The following is a 26,709-nucleotide window of genomic DNA, read 5'->3' as shown; positions in this document are numbered from 1 at the left end:
GGTGTTTGGGGGTGTGGGAAGGTCTCGGCCTGCACTCGGACTGCGGGTGTTTGGGGGTGTGGGAAGGTCACAGCCTGCACTCGGACTGCGGGTGTTTGGGGGTGTGGGAAGGTCACGGCCTGCACTCGGACTGTGGGTGTTTGGGGGTGTGGGAAGGTCTCGGCCTGCACTCGGACTGCGGGTGTTTGGGGGGCCTCTGTTTGCAGGATGGACACCCGAGTTTCAGGATAAGAGCGTCAGGCCCAGAAGAAGCAGCACCTGCAACTCTTCTGCAGAAATTATTTCAAAATGAAAAGAAAAGGCCGGGCGCGGTGGCTCACGCCTGTAATCCCAGCACTTTGGGAGGCCGAGGCAGGCGGATCACGAGGTCAGGAGATCGAGACCATCCTGGCTAACATGGTAAAACCCCGTCTCTACTAAAAATACAAAAAATTAGCCGGGCGTGGTGGCGGGCGCCTGTAGTCCCAGCTACTCGGGAGGCTGAGGCAGGAGAATGGCGTGAACCCGGGAGGCGGAGCTTGCAGTGAGCTGAGATTGCGCCACTGCACTCCAGCCTGGGCGACAGAGCCAGACGCCGTCTCAAAAAAAAAAAAAAAAAGAAAGAAAAGAAAAAACTCCCACGAAGGAAAGTCTCTAAAACTAATAAACGAGGAACCGAGGCCCCAGCCAGGCCTCCAGCCCCCGAGGGAAGGAGGAGGGAATGAAGCGGGGTCTGGGATCAGAGGTCAGGGGGGTGCAGTTGCCACGGGGACACCCTGTGTGGCATGAGCAGCCGAGGGGGACCCAGGGACCTGGTGAGGGTGCGAGAGGGAGGGGCTGGGGCGGGTCACCCCAAACAGGAGAACAGGAGGCCTTGCAGAGAGGAACAGACAGGGCCAAAGACCCCGGAAATTCAGGCAGGTGGGTGAGGAGGCTGGGACACGAGGTGCGGGGCCTGGAAGCTGAAGGTGGGGACAACTGCAGAACCCTCCCCAGCCCCAGGGGAGGAGGTGGCTGAGTGGCTGGGGTGGGTTTGCTGGAGGGCTGAGGGTCCACGGGCCCGCCCCGTGGTGGGAAGGGGCGCAGGAGGTCAGGTCCCATGGTGGGAAGGGGCGTGGTGGGAAGGGGCGCCCCGTGGTGGGAAGGGGCTTGGTGGGAAGGGGCAGAGGAGGGCAGGTCCCGTGGTGGGAAGGGGCGTGGTGGGAAGGGGCAGAGGAGGGCAGGTCCCATGGTGGGAAGGGGCGTGGTGGGAAGGGGCGCCCCATGGTGGGAAGGGGCAGAGGAGGGCACGTCCCATGGTGGGAAGGGGCGTGGTGGGAAGGGGCGCCCCGTGGTAGGAAGGGGCAGAGGAGGGCACGTCCCATGGTGGGAAGGGGCGTGGTGGGAAGGGGCGCCCCGTGGTAGGAAGGGGCAGAGGAGGGCAGGTCCCGTGGTGGGAAGGGGCACCCCGTGGTGGGAAGGGGCGTGGTGGGGAGGGGCAGAGGAGGGCAGATCCCGTGGGTCGAACCCCAGTGCCCTAGGAGTCTGGGGGTTCCTGCAGGTGACACAGATGTGGGGTTGGGACGTCAGGAGGTTGGTTTTGGGGATGCAGCGGTCGGAGGCTATGAGGATGGGGAGTGTCTGCAGCCCTCCCTTGGAGGAGGGGGAGGCGTGGGGGCTGGTCAGAGACCCCATGGGGGTGCTGAGTGTGGGCTGCAAGGCTGGCAATGGAGGGGGGCTGCCCAAGGCCCCCTTCCAGGTACTCTAGGCCCTGCTGAGCAGTGGAGAAGTTTGCTGTGAGAGCACGGGGCTGCAGGCCAGGTGAGGGGTGGCCAGCGGAGGCCTGAGCTCAGGAAGGTCCTCGGCCCCCGAGGCTCCCCAGCCAGGCCGCTCCGGGTCTGGGGCTCCTGGTGCCCTGGAAAGGTGGGAGGTGGCGGCCCAGGGGTGCACAGAGGCCTCCAGCTCCGCCGGCCGGGTAGGGCCGCTTCCCGTCTCCCCAGCAGGTGCGTGACCTCAGGCCCAAGCTGCACACCTGTTTGCAGGGCACACACAGACACACAGGCCCACCCAGGTGGGTCCCAGCACCTGCAGGAAGGCCTTGCCTGCCCTGTGTTCCTTCCTGGAGGCCGGTGAGTCATCAGCCGTCCCCACCTAGAAACCTTCCCAGCAGGGCTGGCCCCACCCGGCGAGGGGCAGGAGGGCTCACCCTGTCAGCTTGGGCCCCCAAAGCAGGCCCCGGTTTCCCCAGCAGAAGACGGGGAGCCCCAGGCCCAGAGCTTCTCGGTCTGGCAGGGGGCAGGCCAGGACCATCCGAGGGCTAGGGGGACGCATGGGGCTGTCTCGTCCTCCCCAGGGCCCCATTTGGGAGGAGGCCAGACCTAGGGCCTGAACCCTCACAGGGGCTGCAGGGGCTGCAGGGGGACGCAGAGCTGGGGCCCCCTCACTGGCCTCTTCCAGAGCGTCCACCCCAAGGCCTGAGGGGGCCGTCCTGGTAGCTTTCACGGCTGCTCCTCCCAAAGACAAAAAGTGGCCGCCCTGGAACAGCTCTGACCCCGGGTGTCCTGTCACCCACCGGACCTGAGGGCAGCCTCGGACTCCCTGGGGACCCCGGGGCAGCCGCCCTCATCCCTCTCTCAGGCCCCAAGTCCCCAGATTCCCTCTGGGCCTCTAGGAGCTCGGGAGGGGGTGCCGGGGAGCGGAGGTGAGGGGCCAGGAGGGGTCCTGGCGAGCAGCGGGGCTGCGTCTAGGGAGGGGGTGCCGGGGAGAGGAGGTGAGGGGCCGGGAGGGGTCCTGGCGAGCAGCGGGGCTGCGTCTAGGGCCTGCGTGCCCGGTGGGGCTGCTGCCGGGTGATTTGCCTGAGACATTTCCATGGCTGCTTTGGTTCTGCGGGCTGGGATTTCCATGCCTGCTCCCTCCCAGGCCTCGTGGAGCCCTGCAGCCCTAGGTTCTGTTTCCGCCAGGTGCCCTCACCTTCTGGGACCCGGCCGAGCCCTGGGAACACTGGCTGGGGAGCAGTTACCCAGGGTCCATGGTGCTGAGGGCCACTGCCTGTCCCTTGAGGCTCCCCGAGTTTGGTCCTAAGGGCTTGGTCTGGAGGCATCTCTGGTCCAGAACCTCAGGACTCACGGTGTGTTTAAGAACCAGGTCAGCGGCCCCTGGGGTGGGCCCTGCCCGTCTGTTCCGAGGAGCCACCTGGGGGCCCTTTGTGCGCGGCTCAGGATGTCTGAGAAGCCCGGGGTCCTCACCGCTCAACGGCCTTCTCCGGCACCCAGATCTCAGGCTCCAGGCCCCTTCCGCAGTTTACCTGTCCCAGGCCCCCCACCCAGCAGGAGTGCCGCCCGCCTCCCGCACGGCCGGCCTCTGTGTCCCAGACAGGGTTTGTCTCCGGGGTCCCCTCCCCACAGTCTCTTGGGGCAGGACCCCTGGCGAGTTCCCCGGAGTCGAGGCGGCAACCCCAGCAGACAACACGTGGAGGTGACGGTGGCACTGCCAAGCCCAGGCCAGGCTCTCATGAATGCTCAGGCCCAGCCAGAGCCTCAGGGTGAGCTCATGGCACCAAACCCAGAACAGCCCCACCCAGGGGGAGCATGGAGTGCGAGGAGGGGCAGCCACGGTCCGTCCTGTGGCCTCGGCTCTCCAGGACTCGGAGGCTCCGTGCCCCTTCCTGCTCTGCCCAGCCTGGGGCTGCCCCGCTCCCCTCTGCCTCTGTCTCCTGCTGCCCCTGGGGCCTCCGTCTCTGTCTCCTGCTACCCCCGGGGGCCTCCGCTCACAGCAGCCACTTCTGCCACCAGCAGGACATCAACAAAGGTCACTGGTGGGACTTTAAATACACATTTAAATAGACTTTTTATTTCTAATAGTTTCTGATCAACAGAAAAGTTGCACAGGGGTTTCAAAGATCACAGAGACCTGGCGTCACTGTGAGCCCCGCACGTCAGCTGGTCTGTCTGTCGCAGCAGCCAGCGATGATGAGCAGCTAAACCCCACACGCTGGCCAGCCTTTTTCCCTCCTGTCCTTTCCGTCCCGGAACCCCGTCCAGGCCCCGTGGCCTCGTCACCTCTCCTTGGGCTGTGACAGCTTCTCAGACTTTCCTTGGTTTGGCGACCTTGACGGTTTTGAGGAGTGCTGCTCAGGCGTTTTGTAGAGAGTCCCTCAGTCTGGGTTTGTCTGATGTTTTTCTCACGATTATACTCTGGGGTTATGGGTTTTGTGAAGAGGAGGATGGAGTCGTAAGTCCCAGAGCCCAGTGTCCCATCACCCCATTGAGTCCGGGATCCAGGCGAGGAGGATGGAGTCGTAAGTCCCAGAGCCCAGTGTCCCATCACCCCATTGAGTCCGGGTTCCAGGCGAGGAGGATGGAGTCGTAAGTCCCAGAGCCCAGTGTCCCATCACCCCATTGAGTCCGGGATCCAGGCGAGGAGGATGGAGTCGTAAGTCCCAGAGCCCAGTGTCCCATCACCCCATTGAGTCCGGGATCCAGGCGAGGAGGATGGAGTCGTAAGTCCCAGAGCCCAGTGTCCCATCACCCCATTGAGTCCGGGATCCAGGCGAGGAGGATGGAGTCGTAAGTCCCAGAGCCCAGTGTCCCATCACCTCATTGAGTCCGGGATCCAGGCGAGGAGGATGGAGTCGTAAGTCCCAGAGCCCAGTGTCCCATCACCCCATTGAGTCCGGGATCCAGGCGAGGAGGATGGAGTCCTAAGTCCCAGAGCCCAGTGTCCCATCACCCCATTGAGTCCGGGTTCCAGGCTCTCCACACAACCCAGCTCTATCATCCCATCGGGGATCCAGGCTCTCCGCACGACCCAGCTCTATCATCCCATCAGGGATTCACACTCTCCACACGACCCAGCTCTATCATCCCATCAGGGATCCAGGCTCTCCACACAACCCAGCTCTATCATCCCATCGGGGATCCACGCTCTCCACACAACCCAGCTCTATCATCCCATCAGGGATTCACACTCTCCACACAACCCAGCTCTATCATCCCATCAGGGATCCACGCTCTCCACACGGCCCAGCTCTATCATCCTCTCAGGGATCCAGGCTCTCCACACAACCCAGCTCTATCATCCCATCAGGGATCCACGCTCTCCACACGACCCAGCTCTATCGTCCTCTCAGGGATCCATGCTCTCCACATGACCCAGCTCTATCATCCCATCAGGGATCCATGCTCTCCACATGACCCAGCTCTATCATCCCATCAGGGATCCACGCTCTCCACACGACCCAGCTCTATCATCCCATCAGGGATCCACGCTCTCCACACGGCCCAGCTCTATCATCCCATCGGGGATTCACACTCTCCACACAACCCAGCTCTATCATCCCATCAGGGATCCACGCTCTCCACACGGCCCAGCTCTATCATCCCATCGGGGATCCAGGCTCTCCGCACGACCCAGCTCTATCATCCCATCGGGGATCCAGGCTCTCCGCACGACCCAGCTCTATCATCCCATCGGGGATCCACGCTCTCCACACGGCCCAGCTCTATCATCCCATCGGGGATCCACGCTCTCCATACAACCCAGCTCTATCATCCCGTCGGGGATTCACACTCTCCATACAACCCAGCTCTATCATCCCATCAGGGATCCACGCTCTCCACACGACCCAGCTCTATCATCCCATCAGGGATCCACGCTCTCCACACGGCCCAGCTCTATCATCCCATCGGGGATCCACGCTCTCCATACAACCCAGCTCTATCATCCCGTCGGGGATTCACACTCTCCATACAACCCAGCTCTATCATCCCATCGGGGATCCACGCTCTCCACACGACCCAGCTCTATCATCCCATCAGGGATCCACGCTCTCCACACGACCCAGCTCTATCATCCCATCAGGGATCCACGCTCTCCACACGGCCCAGCTCTATCATCCCATCGGGGATCCAGGCTCTCCGCACGACCCAGCTCTATCATCCCATCGGGGATTCACACTCTCCACACAACCCAGCTCTATCATCCCATCAGGGATCCACGCTCTCCATACAACCCAGCTCTATCATCCCATCGGGGATCCACGCTCTCCGCACGACCCAGCTCTATCATCCCATCGGGGATCCACGCTCTCCATACAACCCAGCTCTATCATCCCATCGGGGATTCACACTCTCCACACGACCCAGCTCTATCATCCCATCAGGGATCCACGCTCTCCACACGGCCCAGCTCTATCATCCCATCGGGGATCCAGGCTCTCCGCACGACCCAGCTCTATCATCCCATCGGGGATCCATGCTCTCCACACGGCCCAGCTCTATCATCCTCTCAGGGATCCAGGCTCTCCACACGACCCAGCTCTATCATCCCATCAGGGATCCACGCTCTCCACACGACCCAGCTCTATCGTCCTCTCAGGGATCCATGCTCTCCCCACAACCCAGCTCTATCATCCCATTGGGGACCCAGGCTCTCCACACGACCCAGCTCTGTCAACGCTCTCCTCCATCACCCAGCTGAGGCTGTGCCCATCAGGTTTCTCCACTAGTGGGACTGTAAACAATTGCATTTTATTTATTTATTTTTGAGACAGGGTCTCACTCTGTCACCCTCCTGGGCTCAGGGGATCCTCCCGCCTCAGCCTCCCAAGTGCTGGGACTCCATTGCGCACTCCCACGCCCAGCTAATTTTTTGTATTTTTTGTAGACACAGGGTTTCACCATGTTGCCCAGGCAGGTTTCCAACTCATCCCCTAGTCTTGGCCTCCCAGTGCTGGGGTTACAGATGTGAGCCATGGCACCCAGCAAACAATTGCATTTTAATTCCAGATATTTAAAAACGCTGCAATTCATTGTTAGTATTATTGCTGTGCACAGCCAAAATCAACTGGGATTTCATCACTTTTCACACAGCAGACCTTCTGCCTGGAACCATCCTGTGGCTGTGTGTGCTTTGCACATTCTCTTAGCAAACGTTTACTGGTGGCAAATGTTCTCAGCTCTCTTCTGGTTGTTGTTTGTTTTGCTTTCTGGCCAGTGCGTATTGTAAAGCAGCTGTTCCACTGTCTTCTGTCTCCATCAGGCTGTGGGCATGTCTGCCATCAGTCCCACCACTGGTCTTCGGAGGTGAACCTGTCTCACTCTTCCCTGGCTGTTTTCAACTCTTCATTGTTGGCTTTCAGCATGGCTCACATGGGTGGCAAGCTGGGGATTTCTGTGTATTTATCCGGCTTAAGATTCATGGGGCTTCTTGAATCTGTGTTTGGATGTCTTTTAACAGTTCTGGAAAATTCTCAGATAGTATCTCTTCAAATATTAATTTCTCCCATTCTCTCTTCTTCCAAGTCTCTATATTTTATATATGTATTTCACCCTCCCACCCTTATCCATATTGTCTTTTAAAAATATCTCTAGCCAGCCAAGCATGGTGGCTCAGGCCTGTAATCCCAGCACTTTGGGAGCATGAGGTGCATGGATCACCTGAGGTTGGGAGTTTGAGACCAGCCTGATCAACATGGAGGAACCCCGTCTCTACTAAAAATACAAAATTAGCCAGGCGTGGTGGCGCATGCCTGTAATCCCAGCTACTTGGGAGGCTGAGGCAGGAGAATTGCTTGAACCCCAGAGGCAGAGGTTGCAGTGAGCCAAGATTGTGCCATTGCACTCCAGCCTGGGCAACAAGAGTGAAACTCCATCTCAAAAAAAAAAAAAAATCTCTAGCCTTCATTCTGGATAATTTACACTTACCTGTCTTCCAGTTCCCCAATTTTCTTTTGCTTCCTTCCTACCTTCTTTTTCTTTTTTTTTGACAGAGTCTGGCTCTGTCACCCAGGTTGGAGTGCAGCAGTGCAATCTCGGCTCACTGCAACCTCCGCCTCCTGGGTCCAAGTGATTCTTCTGCCTCAGCCTCCTGAGAAGCTGGGATTACAGGTGCCTGCTACCACACCTGGCTAATTTTTGCATTTTTAGTAGAGACAAGGTTTCACCATGTTGGCCAGGATGGTCTCAAACTCCTGACATCAGGTGATTCTCCCGCCTCGGCCTCCCAAAGTGCTGGGATTACAGGCATGAGCCAACGCGTCCAGCCCCCAGTTTTCTTTTCAGCGATTTTAAATCTTCTGTTAAGCCTATCCATTGAGTTTTAAATTGTGGTTATATTTTCATTTCTAAAAGCTCATTCAGTTTTTTTAAATCTACTACATAATTTTTATAAGCTAAAGTTCTCTGCAAATATAAAACGTCTTTTTTTGTTTTCAACACACTGATTTTAGTGTTTTTTGGTCTGTGTCTGATAATCCAATATCTCAGGCCCCTGTGGGGCTTGCTGGTGTCTGATTCCATCCGTTCTTGCTTATATCATATCTTTGCGAGACTGGTTATCTTCGACGATGTGCTGGTCATTGTACTTGAACAAGTATCTGTAGGACGATTTGGTGCCTCGAGCAAAGGCACTGCCCCATTCGGCTTTCCTCTGCCAGACACCTGGGACAATACTGCCTGGGCCTGAGTGGCCTTTGGAAGACCACTGTGGAAGTGGCTTGAACTGGGGCTGGGAGGATGGAGTCACTTCACTTCGTCCTCACTTTGGGAGTGGAGCCCTTTGGGACTCCCAGGTTTTGTGGGGAGGGTCTCCTGGTGGCTGATTTCCACACTGGAACAAAAGTTCACATCTGCTGACCCCCGAGGAACGCGGCATAGTGCTCTAGGCAATATTTTATCCATGGCTTTGGCTTAGTGAGTTCTTACCAGCTCCTTGGCTCTTCGAAGCTTTAATTGGATGGTTGAACATTTCAGTACTTTTCAGCCAGCAGGTGGATCTGAGAACCTCCGCCAGCACGCCTGCGAACAGGCCACCCCTGTGGGCACTGGCCACGTCTCCTGCCTGGGGCACTCTCTCCCTTTGGCCTTCAGGACCCCACACTCTTCCCATCCAGGAGTCCTGGGATTCCTCAGGGCACCGCCAACCTGACCGCAGCCTCCGTTCCCTCCATCATCAGGCGAAGCCAGTGCACTTCCACCCAGGCTCTGCCGGGCGCCATAACCAGCATGGAGTCCCCACTCGGGAAACTCCCACTCAAACTACACCTGCTCAGCTGGAATCTGCAGGAAATCTGTGCCGACGACACCAGGGAAGAGTGTGCACATTCTTCCCAGCCTCCAGACGCCTTGTCCCCATCTCCATCCACCCCCTCCATTTCCCCGGCACCAGCACCCCAGCCCGCTGGTTCCCAGGGATGCCTGTGCTCCGGTGGCTGAGTGGGCTGAGCCTCAGAGGCACGTGGTGACCGGCTGCCCACAGGCTGGGCTGGGAGGCCGTAGGGTCACCCCTGGGTTTGGCGCCCTAGAGGCCTCTGGGGACGAGGGTGGCTGTGGAGGACTGGGGCAGATCTCAATGAATAACTGAGAAGAAAACAAAGGGACAGGCTGCAGATTAGGCTCTCAGGAGAGGGCTGTGTCTCAGACCACGGGCAGAGCTTCCAGACTTTTGGTTAACGCCTTCCCGAGAATTCAGTAGAGGCCGTGGCTAAGCATCACAGCTATCAGGGATACAGCCCTGGGGGAGGACATGGGAGCTTCAGGGCCTCAGGTGGAGGTGGGTCTGGTCAGGGTGAGCCAGGCTGCAGGAGGCTGTGCTGACCCACAGGCCCCAGCTGGACACGGGCAGGTCCCAGAGCTTGGTTCAGGGCAAGAAGGTGGGGGGAGGGTGGGCCAGCACTTGCTTAGGGGGGTGGGAGGAGGTCCCGGGCGCTGGGCTGGTCCGCCCTGTGGCAACCCTCTGTGGGCAGACCCAAGGTTGCACAGCATGACCAGGACCCGGGACCTCGGGCTGGGGACAGAGTGACCTTCTGGCTTGAACCGTCGTGCCCTGAGCTTGCAGTGGCCAGCAGGTGCCTGGGGTCTTGGGTCAGGTGGGAGGAGCCGGGACAAAGGGGGAGAAAAGGTAGCTGGAAGAGGGTGCAGGAGGCTCCCCGCTCTGTGCAGCATTAAATCATGGTGGGGTCACCTGCCTTGTCTGGCAGCATGGTAGAAGGGCACGGCCTGGGCAGGGAGCACTCAGCCCTGGAATCAAGGTCCAGAGGCAAAGGCAGCAGGGGGATCCAGCGAGCCCTAGGGACTGCAGCCCCCGCCCCGAGCCCACCCATCCCATCCCAGCCATCCCCGCCCCCAGCTCCGCCCCAGCCCAGCCCCTCCATCCCCGCCCCGCCCGCAGCCCCGCCCCAGCCCTGCCTCCCATCGGCCTGGAGGCTCCCTGGCCTTCCTGCCTTCCTGCCGGGGTGGAAACGGGTGTCTGCTACTGGGGTTCGTGTAGAGCAGGAAGGGGGAAGGCGACGGGGTGGAAAAGACCGCTGGGCACCCCGAGGAGGCGGAGCTGGTGGGAGGGGCCTCCCTCCGCCCGATCCTGTTTAATCTCAAACTCTAGGCCCTGGGGACGCCCCACCCTTCCCGCCGAGGAGACTGGGTTTTCCTCCCAAGGTTCTCGAAGCAAAGCCCGGTCTGTGTTCCAGGGTGGTGCTGACTAGAGGAGGCAAAGCCAAAATTAGCCCCAGACCCTCCCTCAATTAGTGAAGGGGTCACCGGGCCTCCCCTCCACCAGTAGGGGGGTCACGGGCCCCACCCACCTCCCGGTCAAGACCCTGACATTGCGGAGGGTCAGGAGGGGTGAGCAAGGATCCTGGGCCTGGCACCCTGGGTGGGGCACCGTCCCCAGGGAGGGTTGGGCAGGCGCCCCCAGCCTCCAGCCATCCCGCCCGCTGTGGGCGCCCCTGTGGCCGAGGAGCCAGGAGCGGCTCCCGGGGCTGTGCGCGGAGAACCCGGCAGTGGAGGAGCCGCGGGCGGCCCTGAGCCTGTGTCCCTGCCTGAGAGGGGCCCCAGTCCTGAGCCCGCAGCTCCAGAGGCTCCTGGGCCCTCCCCTTCTTCCCAGCACCGTCCCAGGGGGAAGGTAGCCCCCGGCGCAGGTGGGACCCTCGGTAGTCTGGCCCAAGAAACGGGGACCCTGTGGCTTCCTGTGTCTGGTGCCATCAGGAAGTAGCCCAGAGCCAGAGCACAAAGGGCCTTTGTCCTGCCTGCCCCGCCCAGTGAGACCTCGGGCCCAGCCAGGGCTGGGGGCTGGCGGCTGGGGGCTGGGTCCCCTCTGGTCAGCTCTGCCACCAGCCGCCAGCCTGGTCCCCGGAGAGCCACACCCCCTCCCCTCCACAGTCCCCACCCGGCTGCCATGACAATGTCCTACCCAGCAGGAGGACCAGGCCGGAACCTTTGGCAGCCACCAGTTCCTGGTGATTCCGACACCAAGTGCAGCCACTGTGCGGGGCCGGGTGTGGAGTGGCCCCACACTGACCAGCTCACGCCAGCTGGCAGAGCCACTGGGCCCTCTCCGTGGAGGAGGAGAGAGGCCTCAGGTGCCACGCGCTGTGCCCCAGGGCCACTCACTTCCTTGGTAGGTGGGGGATGCCGGCCTGGGCCTCCCGAGACTTGAGCCCTGCCCCTGCCCTTGCCCCCAGAGAGACCTGTGCCAGCGAGCGTCCCAGGCCTCCCCTCCCTGAGCCTTGCACCCGGGCGGTGCGGGGGCCCTGCTGCACCCCAGAGCGGGCATCAGCCCTCAGCCACTCCGTTAGCAATCCTCCCCCACCAGCTCAGGGCCTCAGAACTGGCCATCCACGGAGCTCAGAGGCACCCGAGGGCCCTGGGGCCTGGGTAGGGACTGGCCGGCTCGGGGTCCTCCAGCAGCCATACCCAGGTTCATCCAGGATGAAAGCAGGGCAGTGGGAACCACGTGATTGGTTTAAAAGCAGGTGAGGGGCCGGGCGTGGTGGCTTATGCCTGTAATCCTGGCACTTTTGGAGGCCAAGGCAGGCGGATCACCTGAGGTCAGGAGTTCAAGACTAGCCTGGCCAACACGGTAAAACCCCTGTCTCTACTAAAAATACAAAAATTAGCTGGGCATGGTAGTGCACACCTGTAGTCCCAGCTACTCTGATGGCTGAGACAGGAGAATCACTTGAACCCGGGAGGTGGTGGCTGCAGTGAGCCGAGATCGCACCACTGCACTCCAGCCTGGGCAACAGAGCCAGACTCCGTTTAAAAAAAGAAAAGCAGGTGAGGACGTGTGAGCAAGTCTGGGCCATGCTGCCAAGCTCCCGCTTCTCCGAGCAGCTCCACACAAGGAGCAGAGGCAGCTCCGGTCCCACAGCCAGACACAGGTCATTTTCCCTCTACTCAGGAATTAGGCAGGATGGTGTGGGGCCTGAGTGTCACCATGAAGCCGGGAAGCAGGTGTTCAGCCAGACGCAAATATTCCTCCTCAAAGCCAGGGGAGCGGCCACAGTGGATTTTATTACGGGGCGACGGGGGCACGCCCAGTGCCCCGCCGCTCTCCATGTCCACAGCAGTGAGGGTGGAGGGCCCTGTGCTGTGCAGGGCAGAGCTCGGCTGCACCTGGGCCAGGACACAGCTGCCCAGGTGGGAGGAACGGTGGACGGGGCTGGGGCCTTCCTCGTCCCAGGGCCGGTGAGCTGCTCGCTCACTGTTTCTCAGTTCCAGGTAGACACAGTTTATAATTCTGCAGAAAACTCTGGGGCCTTTTGCCTTTGTGTTTTCTTTTTTGAGACAGGGTCTGACTCTGTGGCCCAGGCTGGAGTGCAGTGGTGCGATCACGGTTCACTGCAGCCTCCACCTCCCAGGCGCAGCAATCTTCCCACAGGTGGGCCCACAGGTGTGCACCACCACAGCCAGCTAAGTTTTAAATTTTTTGTAGAGACGGGGTCTCACCATGTTGCCCAGGCTGGTCTCAAACTCCTGGGCTCAAGTGATCCACCCGCCTCGGCCTCCCAAAGTGCTGGGATTACAGGCGAGAGCCACCGCACCCGGATGGTGTTTTACCACTGAGGTCAGAGGGCAGACGTTGCTCCAAGTGTTTCGTCTGCGGGTGGAGCTTTGGAACTGATGGAGAAGGCAGAGTCCTGACCAGGGGCCGCCATCAGAGCGCAGGGACGGTGCGGGGGGATGCGCAGGGAGGAGGGAAGGGAAGGAAGGAGGTGCCAAGCTCTCCGCTCAGTGGAGGTCAGTGGAGGTTTGCTTCCTGCTCACACTGGGCCTGATTGGGTCGGAGGGCACGTGGGGGCCGCTGTCTGTCCTCCGTGGGGCCTTGGCTTGTGTCCGAGGGAGGGAGACGGTAGAGGGACGCAGGCTCTGTGAGGCGTTCCCTGGCATGACCTCACCTGTGTGCTCTCTCTCCCTGTCTCAGTCAGAGCTGAACCCAGGCTCCTGCGGACCAAGAGCGGGTCCAGGAAGAACTGCTCCCAGGACCCGGACAGAGCGGAGGCCGTGTGCACGAGCAGCGTGGACCAGAGGGGCCTCAGGGGCCACCTGCTCCGTCCGACCAGGCACCAGTCCTTCCAGACTCACCTGAGGATGCCCGTGGGCCCCAGCGACACCTGGGGTGCCCCCCACACCCCTGCACCTACCTGAGACCAAGGGTGGGGGTGGGGCTGTGTGCCTGAGTCCTGGCCCTCCCAGGGCCACCCTCAGGAGCGGCTGCACAGGCTCTGGCTGGCTGGGGCTCAGAGCAGCCCACGGAGCCAGGCCCATCCTGGGAGGCTCAGGGCTGCAGCCCATGGACTCATGAGTGGGGCTTCTGGGGTCTAAGGCCAGAAGTGACCTTTCTTCTCACGGAGGCACCCCCACATCACAGGCCCCAAGCTCCCACCAGGAGTCCCCAGGCAGCAGGTTTCCCACCACAGCCGGGAAGAGCCCCGCCTTCACCACCCACCACCAGCCAATCCCGAGACCACTGAAGCCCCCAGACCGGACCCTTTGCCCCTCCTGCCCCCCGGCTCTCCCTACTGCCCAGAGCCTCGGCCAGCACCCAGGGACCCAAGTCCACCTCCCAGAGCGGCCCTGCCCAGGGTCCTTCCCTGCCCTCCACAATTCTCTGTGGCCCTTGGAGAAAGAGCAGCTTCTCCCCAGGCTCTGCCCCCTGCCCTTCCACCCCAGAGCCTCTGCCCAGACGTCCCGTCCCATCCCGGGGGGCTCTCACGCTTCCGCCCCACCTCTCGCCCATTCCCGCACAGTCACAGCCGTGGAACAACGCAGCGTGTGGACACAGCCCCAGGAGAGCTTGACTCTGCCTGGTCCCCATGGCGTGCGGTGGCTCACCAGCCGCCCCCATCGCTCCAGGAAATCTGATTACACCTGTCCCGACACTCAACCAGCTCCCAGGCAGGTCCCGCCGTGCAGGGGGCCAAGGGCCACACCTGGGACCAGTGAGTGAGGCGGCGTGTGGGCAGTGGGGGTGTGAGCCCGAGATGGGGGTCCAGCCTTCTCCCACTCGGACGCCAACAGCAGACTCTGGATTTGGAAGTGTGGGCGGTGCCTCAGTCTCCCCAGAAGACAAGAGCCCACCCGCCGGGTGTGTCCTGACCCCACCCCCACCTGCCCCACACAGACACCTGAGTGGGCATCAGAGTGGGCCGGTCCCTGACTGTCCGGGGGAGGGACTGTTGGGGCAAGGGCACTGGGTCAGAGGTCACCGGTGCCCCCAGGACCAGCTTCCAGCGAGAGGAGAGCCAGGAGCCCCGGGCACAGGCCCACGGTGATGAGGCTCCTGACCGAGCTCCCAGAGCTCATTATGGAAAACCGTGGGGTCTGCTGGGACCTGTCTGCCGGTCGGGCTAATTACAGACCGTTTGTCGTCTCATTATGGGCTCTTCCGCTGGGAGCTGCGAGAAGCAAACACTTTGCCGTGGGAGGGGCGCTTCCCGGACCGGGCGGGGGCCCTGCCCTCCCCACCCCCAGACCCCTGCTCCCCCAGGCCTTCCAAGCTCCCAGAAGAAAACTTGAACCCCCACTCCAGGGGCTCCAAAGTAACCTCCAGAGCCCAGATGGGGATGTTCCGGGGGCTGCTGGGGCCTCTCAGCTGTCCCTGCCTCGCAGGGAGGCTCAGGAAGGCACCCACACCCCTCCCTCATTCCCCCAGCTGTGGGTCTGTGGGGTCAAGGAGCCTCTTGCCCATTGGGGTGGGACTGGGGGCATGTAGCTCCTCCGAGCCCCTGGAGAGGAGACCGATCCTGAGACCCACCTGGGCCTACGGGGGTCCCTTCATTGCTCCAAAATTAAGGGCTGGGGGCCTGGAGCAAAGACAGGCAGGTATGGCCCCTGCCCTCTGTCCATGAGAGGCCTCAGCCCCATGGGACCGGGCACCACCACTGCAGGGAGGCGGCGGGCAGGTTGTGACCCCTCACCCTGGGGCCACCCTACCCGCTTCTAAGGCAGCCTGGGAAGGAGCCCTGCGGAGCTGGGGGGCGGGGAGGCAGGGGTGGAGAGGCGAGAGTTGCCCGCGGCTGCCCCTACCCCTGCCCATGTCGCCCATGCTCCACACGGGCCCCACAGAAGCCTTCCCATCCTGGCTTTTGTTCAACCTCGGTGGGCGGCAAGGTGGGGGCGGGACGGAGTCTGCGGGGCCTGCGGGGCCTGGGCCTGCGTCACCGTCACTGGCCCGCCTCCCGCCTGGCCTATGGGAGCCCAGGGGACACACCTGTCTGGGGCCAGGAGCGGAGATTGGCCAGCGGGAGCTCGCACCTGTGTGGGGCGGGGAGCGCTGCTCCTTGTAAGGCGAGCCCCCGCCGAGCCGGCTCTTCCCTCCCGAGGCCCCCACCTCGCCACCACCTCCCATTGTCCCATCACCCTCGAAACTCTCCCAGAGACGGGCGAGTTGTCCACCTGTGCAGGTCTGACCTGACTTCCTGTGCCAGGGCCTCGCCTGAGCGGGGGCAGGAAGCTCACCTTTGCAGGTCTCCCCGCCCGACGGACGCCCTGAGGCCTGACCCCGGCTGAGGCAGAGCACCCAGCTCTGTGGACCGGGACGGACGGGCTCGGGTCCCCCCCATTCCTTCCGAAGCCGGTTCACACCCACCCGGGCCTGGCACAGGGGAGGCGCTGGCTGCAGGGTCGGGGCGGGAGCAGCCTCAACCCGGCTCCTGGGCCGCGGCCGCAGCAGTGGAACCTGTCGGGACAGGTAAGGGCGGGCAGCGGGGAGGCTGAGGCGCGGGGGGAGGCGGCTCCCTGCAGGGGGGCCTCGCCAGCCCCCTCCCTGGCCGACGTGGGGCAGGGGCACAGGTGACAGATGGGCTGTCGCCAGCCTGGCCGGCATCCAGGGGAGCTCCAGTCACTGCAGACACAGGCTGGAGCAGGTCCTTCCCCTCCCAGGGAAAGGTGGGCCCCTGCGCAGATGCGGCTGGGTTTCGGGTGCGGAGCCATCTTGGACCCACGGGCTGTGTCTTCCGGGCACGGGCACAGTGTGTGGGCTCCAGGCATGGGGTGCCCTCAGGGCAGGGCCTGGGCGGAGGGCAGGCTCCGAGACGGGTCACGTTCTTGCCGCCTACCTGACAGCACGCCTTCTAGAAAGTTCTCTCCAGAAGCAGCCACCGCCGTCCTGAGGCACTTTGTGCGGAGACGGGAAGCTGTCGCCTCAGAGGTGGGTGCGTAGAAGGGTTTGGCCGGGTGCGAGGATGCCCGCGTCTCCCTTGGGCTCTGGAGTCTGCGGTGGGAAGGGCTTGGTTTCAACACCCTCTGGTCAGAGGCCGGCCGAGCCCATGGGCGGTGAGGTTGGTGCCTGGGGTCGTGGCTGGTCTGGTACAGGTGGGGCTCAGCCCGGAGAAGCTGGAGCCGGTTCCCAGGCCCCGCGCTGTGACTGGGGTGGGGGCAACGTCTCTCGTGCGGTTTTTTACTTAAATGTGAAATGGCTCAGTACGGTGGCCGCAGCCGGGAACAAGGTCTGACCCACCGAGGCCCAGCCTTGAACTTGCCGCGGGGGCACCAGAACGCGGTTTTACAGCCCGGATCATTGGCTTTCTTGAAGTTTGGGAACTGATTGATCATGGTGGCGGGAGGTAAGGTTCATTGTTCTTGATGAACAAAATTCTTAGGGCGTGAAGAGCCGATGCTTTAATTAACCCTCCGGGAACGTCTCAGGCCTCCCCCCGGGAGCGTCTCAGGCCCCGTTTACGCTGAGTGTCTGGGGAAAGACGTGGTTTGGTTTTGTTTTTCTAGTAACCCAGATGAAATGTTTAAAAGCAAGGTTGGCAGCACATTGAATTTGGCAAAATTAAGGTTTGCATTTGTGAAAATGCGGATGCAGTTTGCGGTTCTTTTCAGACATTTTGGTAATTTGCAAATATTTATTTGTGAAACGAGTTTGTCAGAACATTTTTTAGTATTTAGAGGAAGATGAGACGGGCCGAGGAGGTCGCGCACCCCTGGATCCCTGGAGGAGCCCGGGGTGTTCTCTGTGGGGCGGGTGGACGTGGCCCGGACGCAGGGGCCGTGCTCACAGCCGGCCTGCGAGGGCTGCAAATCCACGCCCGCCGTGTGGGTGAAATGGCGGCTTTGCCTCCCAGACGCGTAGCTCCGGCGACGCAGAGGGAAGAACCTGAGTGCCGGCCAGGCCGAGCTCTGCACCCCACCCCCAGCAGCCTCTGACTCCCGGCTCGGCTCCCGCGGTCGGGGAGGGTTGGATTTCACGCTTTGTTCTCGAGGCCTCACCATTGATTAAGCCCGTCGGGCAGGTTAACCAACAAGTTAGGTTTTCACGCCGGGATCACATTCCTCGCCGGGCGCTCCCACCCCACCCCGGCCTGTGCAGGTGGGACCCGGCCAGGCAGGCGGGCAGGGTGGCCAGGTGCGCCGAGGGGCGCCTCCACGGGGCGTGTGCTCCGCAGAGAACCCCTTGCTGGGGCGGCTCCGGGCCTCCTGACTCACTCCTGGATTTTCCCAAGCTGGGTCTGGCCCCGCGGTGATGATTAACCCAACACCTCAACCGGCACCGCGACGCTGGCTCTGCTTCCCGGCGACGGTTGACAAGAAGGCGCCGCGTGGGGCTCTCGGAAAACAGGGAAGGTCCGTTTTCGCTTTTCATTTCTTGACCTGTGGCCACGGTAAGACTCGGCCGCCTGCCCGCCCGACTCCTTGCCCCTCACCCCTGTGCCAGGCACAAGGCCCTGCAAAGTCCTGGGTCCCCCAGCTGAGCCTCCCGGCCCAGGCCACCATCTCCCCGCCCAGCCCTGGAGCCAGGGTCGGCCTCTCCTGCTAGCTGCTCGTTGGCTTTACAGCTTCTGCACTCAGGAGGCGCCTGGGAATCCTGCCCTGGAACTTAGGAAGGAGGCTTCTCCCACCTGCCTGCCACACGGGTCTGTCCCTGGGTCCGAGCCTCTGCCGTGTGCCCCTCAGCCTCCTGGGTGAGAACGCAATGGCTGATGAGCCTGGGGTGGCCAGGCCAGCTCTGGCCTTGTGGGGTTCCTGAGAAGGCTGGCCCTGGGTGGCCAAGGGCCTGGGGACACTGGCCCCGGGCCCTGAACCTGGCAGTGGGAGGCCGGCCCGTCCGCTGGGTGGGCTGGGGACTGTGTTTGGCCCCAGCTGCAAGGGACGAGTGCCGGGCACCTGCTGCCCTCCCCACGTGACCTGGCAGCCAGGAATGGAGCTGAAATTCAACTCTGCTCTGAACAGGAAGTCTTAGTTTCCCTTAGCTCAGAAAACAGGTGAAATTGTGTTCCTGAGGCACTGATTTGATGGGATTTGATGGGATCGGTGGCGAAGGCCTGTGAGGTGATGGAAAGGGAAAGCCGGGTGCCCTGGAGCCTGACAGGCTGGGGCCAGGGCAGGGGGCCTGGTGTGGGGTCTCCGGAGAGGGTCCAGGCATGAGGGAAGCTGGGTCAGGACCTCGGAGACATGGCCTTTGGAGGAGGAGACCGGAACCGGGTGGACCCGGCAGCAGGCGGGGGCGGGCGGACACGACCTTTGTTGTGGTCGGCGGGCAGACAGGGGAATCGGCACAGGGCATGCGCCCCCCCTACAGCCTCTGTGGGTGGAAGGTGCCAGAAAACTTGAAGAGTGGCTCTGGCCAGCTCTCTGGGCCCAGTCGGCACCAGGTGGTTGCAGAGAAAGGGGGGGAAGGAGGACAGGAAGGACGGCGTGTCCAGCGGGCGGGGAGCCTTGGTCTGGCCTGAGGGCTGAACCTCCCTCGGGTCCTGAGTGTGCCTGGAGTAGAAGTCTAGGGTCTCTGGGCTCCAGGCAGGGCCCTGAGCAAGGAGGGGCCACAGAGCTGCCCACTTCCTCCTGCCCCCCTGCAGAGGCGGCTCAGCCCTTGCGGCGTCTGAGGCTTGACTGCCTGTGTCTGTATTTGTGGCCAGTCTCCCTCTGTGCCTGGGTCAGACCCCAGACCAGCAGACACACAAACCGCAGGGACGGCTGGGCAGAGTCAGGAGCCTGCCCCGCCCGCGCCCCCACCCCCACCCCCACCTGCACCCCCTGCCCTCAGACGCTGTGCAGTCAGCGGGGCAGCATGGGAGAGGGGTCTCCAGGTGGGAGGGACCGTTCTGTCTTGAGAGCCTCGCAGACACCGGGCCTTTGAGAAGAGAAGGGGCTGGGCAGGGAAGCGGCTCCTGGAACACCATCCTGGAGACAGAGGCCCTTGTCCCCTGCCTCAGACAAGGCAGCACGTGGGGCCCGGGGGGCTGGGGCTGCTGTCCAGGCCTTCCTATGGGACCACCCAGAGGGAAGGTCCCCCGCAGAGGGGTGGGGGCAGAGGGCCGAGCGGGGCGGGCAGAGGGCCCGTGTCAGCCCCACTCAGACCTGGTCCTCGGCCGTCTGGCCAGGACACTTCGGCCCCCCAGGTGCCCACCCCAGGACCCAAAGCTGGTGGCTGCTGGACTCGGCAGGGCTGGCGGGTGGGGCTCACCCGGGCCCCTGCCCTCCGGAGATGCTGTCCTCAGTGCCCCAGGAGGACGAGGCCCCCCAGCTACTGAGCTTCCCAGCGAGTCCCATGCAACCCCCAGCCGGGCGGCCCCCGGACCCAGCTCGGGCAGCCGTGGCCATCTTACTGGGCAGCATTGGATGGAGTCAGGTCTCTAATACTGCCTGGTAATGATGACGGCGGAGCCCTGCACGCAGCGACCGGCCGACCCCGTCCCGGCCCCCAGGGCCTCCCACCGAGCCCCACACTCCCCTCCCCCACTGCCCGCTCACCGGACCCCACCCCGTCCGGGCCAGATGGCTCTGGGGAGAGTGACGGGGGGAGGTGACCTTCGGAAGGGGGCTGGGGCGACCCCCACCAGCATCTCAGAGACCCCGGAATGCAAGGCCTCCTGCAGCTGCACCCAGGGCGCCCCACAGTGATCTGGGGATTAGGACGCTCAGGTGTCCGGGCCCTGCCCACAGCGCCCGGGCGGGAGCTGCTGTCACACCCAGCAGGTGCGGGCCGAGCAGGACCCAACAGAGGGCTCAGGAGGGCAAGGCCCAACCGGGAGCCATGTGGAACCCAGAGGAAGCCGCCCCACCCAGCTTGGCTGCAGCCATCTTCCCTCCTGCCGGACAGGGTGGGCCGGCCACCGAGCAGACCAGTGCCCCCGCCTTGGTCCCGGGTCAGCAGCCCCAGGGTCCCCTTGCCCTGGAGGAAGCAGGGAGGGTGGGCCTGTGTGCAGTCTCAGGGCCCCCAAGCCCCTCTCCGCCAGCCCTGTCCGGTCCTGGAACCACCCCTGGCTGCTCACCGCTCCGGGTCTTCCCTGGGCTTCCACAGCAGCCCCTGCCTGCCTTGTGGGACCCCACGTCCCTCCCGGGCCCCTGTGAGCATCTTACCGGACAGTGCTGGATTTCCCAGCTTGACTCTAACACTGTCTGGTAACGATGTTCAAAGGTGACCCGCCGCTCGCCGGGGACGCCACCGAGGCACGTCCGGAGCTCCTACTCCAGAGATGGGCTGGGGCCGGGGGCCAAGCGGGGCCAGCAGACGGGTGAGGGCGGAGGGCTGAGCGGGGCGGAAGAGGGCCTGTGTCAGCTCCGAAGCCCAGCCCCCAGGGGAGGGGCCGGCCTCTGCCGGGGGTGCCCCCGGGGTCACTCACGCCCAGGCTGGGTCTGACACCTTGAGGACCCCTTGGTGCCTCCACAGGTGGCCTGGAGGGCACCCTGCTCCCCCTCCCGGAGCCGCTGTGCCTCACCCCCACCCAACCTCCCAGGCTGGGTTTTAGGGTGACCTGACTCCAGGAAAGGCCATAGGGCTGGGATGCCAGGGCTGGAGAGGGAAGAGCAACAGTGGCCTCCCTCACGTGGTCCGGGCTCCGTGGAGGGTCTGCTGGGGGTGCAGGAAGGACAAGGTGGGTTCAGATTCCCGAGCCCCACCATGCAGGGGAGCGGGGACGCTCTGTGCTTGCCCTCTGAGGGACAAGGGGTCTCATTCCTTCCCCCAGTCAACAAGAACAGGAACTTTGTCCAAAACCCACCAGGCCAGGATGACCCATTGTTTAATCTTTTCCATCTGCAACCAGGGCGCCTGGGACCGCACCCCCACACAAGGCCCCAGCCTGGGGAGGGGTCAGCCACCGGGGAGAGGCTGCCCTTCGCTGTTACTCATTAACCCGACCGAGCTTCAGGAAGCCAGCGAGGGGCTGCAGGGAACCTTTGCCAAGAGCAGGGCCAGGGTGACCAGGTGGCTCCCGGGTACCCCCACACGGCCAGGCTGGGCTGGGACCAGGTGCTGGGATGGGGGCTGTCAGGGAAGTGCCTCGGGGGCTCGTTCTGCAGACCCAGGAGGGATCAGGGCAGCTGCAGGAGGTGGCAGGAGCCGCCCCCGGGGCCTTCCCTTCACAGGCCCCGCAGACACCAGCCCAGGACCCGGAGGCCACCCACACCACCGCCGGCCGATGGGCGTCTTACCAGACATGGTTAGACCTGGCCCTCTGTCTAATACTGTCTGGTAAAACCGTCCATCAGCCGCCTGATCACCGTTAGAGGAGAGAGCTGCCTGCCCTGCAGCTCATCAGTGCAACGCCGCCCAGTCTGGGGCTCTCATGCCCCCCTCACTATGGCCTGTGCCCATCCGCAGCCCATCAGCGCGAAGCCGCCGGGGTCTGGGGCTCCTGTGCCCCACCCTCGCCATGGCCTGTGCCCACCCGGCCTCCTGGGGCCCTCGAGCCGTAGCCCCCGGGCAGATGCTGCGGACCCCGTGCTATCAGCCTGGCCCCTGGGGTCACAGTCACAGACACCCGGAGCCCCACCCCACAGCCCCAGCCCCCTCCCCACCTGGGGAGGCTGAGACAGAAGCAGCTGGGCCCCCCAAAGTGCCTGAGCCCAGGGCAGGGAGGAGCACAAATGCCCAGCAGGGACAATGTCACAGCGTCTCAGCGGCCAGGCAGCAGGACGCAGAGACCTCTGGGAGGTTCCCGGGGCCGGCCCTGGCCCTCATCCTCCAGGGGCCAGCCGTGGGGTGCAGGCCACACTCTCCCTCCAGGGCCCATCTCTGGGGCTGAGGCGGGCGGGGCCGGTGCCCAGCTGCAAGACCATGGGATAGGGAAGGCAGGTGCTTGGGGCCACGCAGCCCTGCACTGGGGGCCCCTCCACCCCAGGCGGCACACGAGGTGTCATCTGGAGCTGTCCCCAAGCCGGGCTCTGCAGGTCGACCTCCCCCACCCGGGGCTATCTCCAGACCCCCTTTCCTCCCTGGGGAGATGGGGCAGTCCCCCGCAGGGCCAGCTGAAACCACCCCCACGCTGCTGCCGCCTGAGCGACGTGTGTGGGGAAGAACTTGGAGTGCCACCCCCAGAATGCGGCGTCTGCCTCACCAGACCCCACGGGTGAGCCCTGGACTGCAAGGTGCATATAACACAAGGTTTGGACACACCTGGGGAGCTCGGGCCAGGCAGGGCCACACCTGTGAGCCTGAGCTCATCCAGCACCGCCCGGAGCTCGGGGACCTTCCCCATCCCAGCACCTCCTCACCGCTGTGCCCGTCTGGCCAGTCCCTCCAAGCACCCCTTGGATGAAGTTGCGCCCCACACTGCAGTGGGGCTCACTCTCCACAGCGCCTGCTGCGTTGCACGGGGTGTGACAGGAAGGACCCTGCTGGGGCTGGCGGGGCCGTACCCAGAGCCTCCCTGTGCGGTTTCTCCTCCTCCTCCTCCCCTCCGTAAGCACCGGGAACAAAACAGAAAAAACTCTTTGTATAGTAATAAAGTCTGCCGTTCACGCTCCCATGCTTGGACCAGCTCCTTATTTTAACCACACGTGCACAGACCCCCGCCGTGCAAAGGGCCCAGCTGAGGACAGAACCCCAGACACTGCATCCGGCCCCGGAGGCCCCCGAGGTTCCTGGGAGAGGCTCCCTCCCTCCCCTCCTCTTTCCCTCCCCCTCCTCCTTCCTCTCCTCCATCCCTCCTTCCCCCTCCACCCTCCTCCTCCTCTCTCCGTCCCTCCCTCCCTCCTTCTTTTGCTCAGGAATCTTCCCTGACTCTCCTGTGGTCAGCTTAGTCAAGGTTCTGGGGGAAGGGGTAGTCCCTGAGTGGAGACACCTCAGCCTGTGCTGAAGGAAGCTACCGAGGGGGCAGCCGGTGGCCCTGGGGGGCCTCTCTGAGCAGGTGACCAAGAGTGTATGGTGCAGGCCAGCAGGAGTGAGGCCTGCGGACAGGATGGAGGCAGCCAGGCGCCAGCCAGGAGGGCTTCCTGGTCCAGCCACACCTGCCCCGGTGACAGCCACAGGTTGGTGGCAAAGGGGCCACCTCCCTTCCAGTGGCAGGGCCTGGCCTGCCTGGAGGCCCCACCCACTGCCCGAGAGGTGCCGGGCCTCCCCCATTCTGCCTGGCCTTGGGGGCTGCACCCACCTGGACACGCGGGCCAGGCACACCCACAGCCCAAGGCCCCGCTCCCACCCGCCCTGCGCAGGAACCTTGCTGGGGCTACAGGTATCCGTGGCTGCCACATCACCCAGATTTTGGGATTAAGAGGCAGAGTTTTCAAGTTTGAACTCAGGAAAGCTGTGAGGGACGAGGTAGTGCCTGGCTGGGGAGCCCGGGGGCTTCTGAGGGCGGTGGGGAGTCCTCAGGCCTGTGCGGGACCCCAGGGAGGGGAGGCTGCAGGGGTTGGGGGACCTGCCCGCTGCACCCCCTCTCCCCCGACACAAGGAAACCCATCCTCCGAGGTGTGTCCAGACGACATCCTCCAAAGGCCGGTGCACCACAAAGACGAACATGGGGCTCTCCCTCCCAGCCCAGGGGCCGGGACCCTGCCTTGCTCTGTTCCCGGAAGGGTCAGCTCTGGAGAGAAGCTGGGCGAGTCCTTCCCATCCCCATCAGCTCCTGTCAGGCCACCTGCCTCAGCCTCAGAGAGGAGGGGACACACGTAGGCCCCTTCCCAGAGCCAGAGCTTCCGAACCCGGATCTGCTGCTCCCAGCCTGGAGAGCCACAGCAGCCACCGAAGGAACCCCCGACCCGTCACCCCCACCAGGTGGGCCCTGCTCCCCGAAGGCCCAGCCACTCAGCCCAGGACCTGCCCCAGCCCCACCTGCCGCCTGACCTGAGGCTCCCAGAGGGCAGAGGGGCCTCCTGGGTCTGCTCCGCACCAGGGTCCGGCGGAACCATCTCAAAGCTTGAGCACCAGGCGCAAGGTGGGAGTGCGGGGAGGGGACGAGGACACTGTTCCCAGCTGGACAGAACCAGGAAGACGGTGGGAGACGCCCCCCACCGCCCCGCTTCCGAGAGCTCTCTCTTCCTTCGAGGGACTCCCCAGGGACAGCCGGGGCCCCTTCTTCCCCCACAGCTCAGGCCCCAGGGGCCCGGAGCGGGGAACCCCCAGGCTGCCGCCCCGGTGTGGGTCGGGGAGGTGGCTCCGGAGCAGGCACCACACTCTCGCAAGGGTGGCTTCTCCTCCTGGCTGCTGAAAAACCACACAGGCAGGCACAACAACAGACGCTTACGCCCGCATCTGGAGGCCAGAACTCCAAAGCCACAGGGCGGGCAGGGCTGCACCCCTCTGGGGGCTCCAGGAGAGGACCCTGTCTGCCTCTCCAGCCCCTGCCGGCTCAGGCGTCAGTGGCTGTGGCGTTGTCACCCATCTCTGCCCCCCAGTCCCACGGCGTCTCCCCCACGTCTGCGTCTTCTCTCTCCGCCTCCCTCTCGGGGGGGCAGAGGCCATTGATTCAGGGCCTGCCCAGGGAACCCTGGGTGATGTCACTAGAGATCCCGACGTAACCCCACCTGCAAAGCCCCTTCTTCTAAATAAGGTCACATTCGAGGTTTCAGGGCTAGGATGTGGTTGTCTTTTGGGGGCACCACCAGCCCCCTGCAAGGGGACCCTAAGCACAGAGGCCCTCGTGACCCACGCAAAGCTCTGAAGGACACGGATGGGTAGGGGACACGTGGCTGGAGGCTCAGGGTTTGAGGCAGAGGGGATCAGACCGTGCCATGGGTCATGCCACGAGCCCAGGACTCCCAGAACTCGTATCATTAGGTGTTTTAAAGAGAAGGCGAGGGCAGGCCGGGCACAGTGACTCACGCCTGTAATCCCAGCACTTTGGGAGGCCGAGGCGGGCGGATCACCTGAGGTCAGGAGTTCGAGAGCAGCCTGGCCAACATGATGAAACCCTCTAAAATTAATAATAAATTAATAATAACATAATTATAATAATATAGAAAATTATATATAAAATAATAAATATATAAAATATAAAATAAAATAAAAATAAAAAATAAAATTAATATTAAAAATACAAAAATTAGCTGGGCACTGTGGTGGGCGCCTGTAATCCCAGCTACTTGGGAGGCTGAGGCAGAAGAATTGCTTGATCCTGGGAGGCGGAGGTTGCAGTGAGCCGAGACCGTACCATTGCACTCCAGCCTGGGCAAAAGAGTGAGACTCCGTATATTGAAAAAAAAAGAGAGAGGAAGGTGAGGGTTAAACAAAGACACACAGAGATGGAGAAAGGGCAGCTTTACAGCAACACACAGGTACACTGAAACACCTGCAGAGGCGGGGGACCAGCTTGATGCCAGAGCCCACCGCCGTCTAGGGGCTGGGGTGCCTACAGGTATGGGTGGGAGCGGCCCGGGCCACATGGCTTCAGGATGAGGCCGTTTGTTTGGCCCTTGTTCCCGCAGAAGGTAATCGTGATGTTCCTCGGTGTTTTTCCCCGCAGTGTTCAAGTCAGGTGTCGGGCAGGCTGTTCCTCACGGCCCAAACCCCTGCGGAATGCTTCACTTTGGCCGAGGTCTGTGACACGGCGAGGGGCTTACAGAATGGTGCAGTTTGGACCGATAGATGTGAGTCCCCCTCTGGGGGGCACTCACTTTGTGGAGCCCCCGGTTCCTGTTTGCAGAGGGGGGCACAGTGGCACTTCGTCCGCTGTGGAGTGAGAACAGGGACCCGACCACGTGAAGCACAGAGAATGCTCAGGGATTGGCAGCCGTGTATCCGGCCAACATCACCAGGGTGCATGCAGAGCCTGGCCCGGGCCAGGTCCTGGGGTGCTGAGCATGGGTGGGGCCTGAGAGACGGCTCAGGGACCATCCTGGGAGGGCCGGGCGGAGGGGCAGCGACTGGGGCTCAGGCCCAGCAGTGACTGGGAGGCAGCTGTGCCCATGAAGCTGTGCCCTTCTCCAGCCTCAGCCCCCAGCCCGGCTTCCCGGGCTGGCCCCGCCGCTCAGCAGCCCCTCCCCATCCTCCGAAAACCCAGGCTCACCTCTGGGTTCCGGCTGGGCGGTGGTTGCCAGGAGACGGTTGCCGGGTCACCACTGTTGTTTTCTGGCCCAGGCTCCCAGGACCTTGTGGGCTGGGCAGGTAAGAAGCGCCGGCGGCCACCAGCTGGGGTCCAGTGAGCTCAGCCCCGCCCTCCTACGCCCTGCCTGCGGGTCCCCTGGGGAGGCTGCCCAGGAGAGGAGGAGGCTGGGGAGGGGACTGGACAGGGATCGGGCAGGGGGGGGCCAGGCCAAGCCTGCTCTGCGGGTCCCGGACCCCAGCACCACCGTGCGAGAGGCTCAGGTCCAG

At 63.1% G+C, this 26,709-nt stretch overlaps 3 non-coding genes across 3 annotated transcripts; all 3 read left to right on the top strand.

Annotated features, from left to right (window-relative positions):
- The first annotated feature begins 19,743 nt into the window (after nucleotides 1-19,743).
- On the top strand, nucleotides 19,744-19,854 carry MIR200B (microRNA mir-200b). Its single transcript, NR_106512.1, has one exon. It is a non-coding gene; the product is annotated as a microRNA mir-200b (primary transcript).
- A 643-nt stretch (nucleotides 19,855-20,497) lies between these two features.
- MIR200A (microRNA mir-200a) lies at nucleotides 20,498-20,608 on the top strand. Its single transcript, NR_106513.1, has one exon. It is a non-coding gene; the product is annotated as a microRNA mir-200a (primary transcript).
- Nucleotides 20,609-21,569: 961 nt separating this feature from the next.
- Nucleotides 21,570-21,680, top strand: MIR429 (microRNA mir-429). Its single transcript, NR_106517.1, has one exon. It is a non-coding gene; the product is annotated as a microRNA mir-429 (primary transcript).
- The last annotated feature ends 5,029 nt before the right edge of the window (nucleotides 21,681-26,709 follow it).

This window comes from Gorilla gorilla, chromosome 1 (assembly GCF_029281585.2).
Source record: "Gorilla gorilla gorilla isolate KB3781 chromosome 1, NHGRI_mGorGor1-v2.1_pri, whole genome shotgun sequence".
In the NCBI taxonomy this organism is placed as follows: Eukaryota; Metazoa; Chordata; class Mammalia; order Primates; family Hominidae; genus Gorilla; species Gorilla gorilla.
This window is presented reverse-complemented; position numbering and strand designations above follow the sequence as displayed.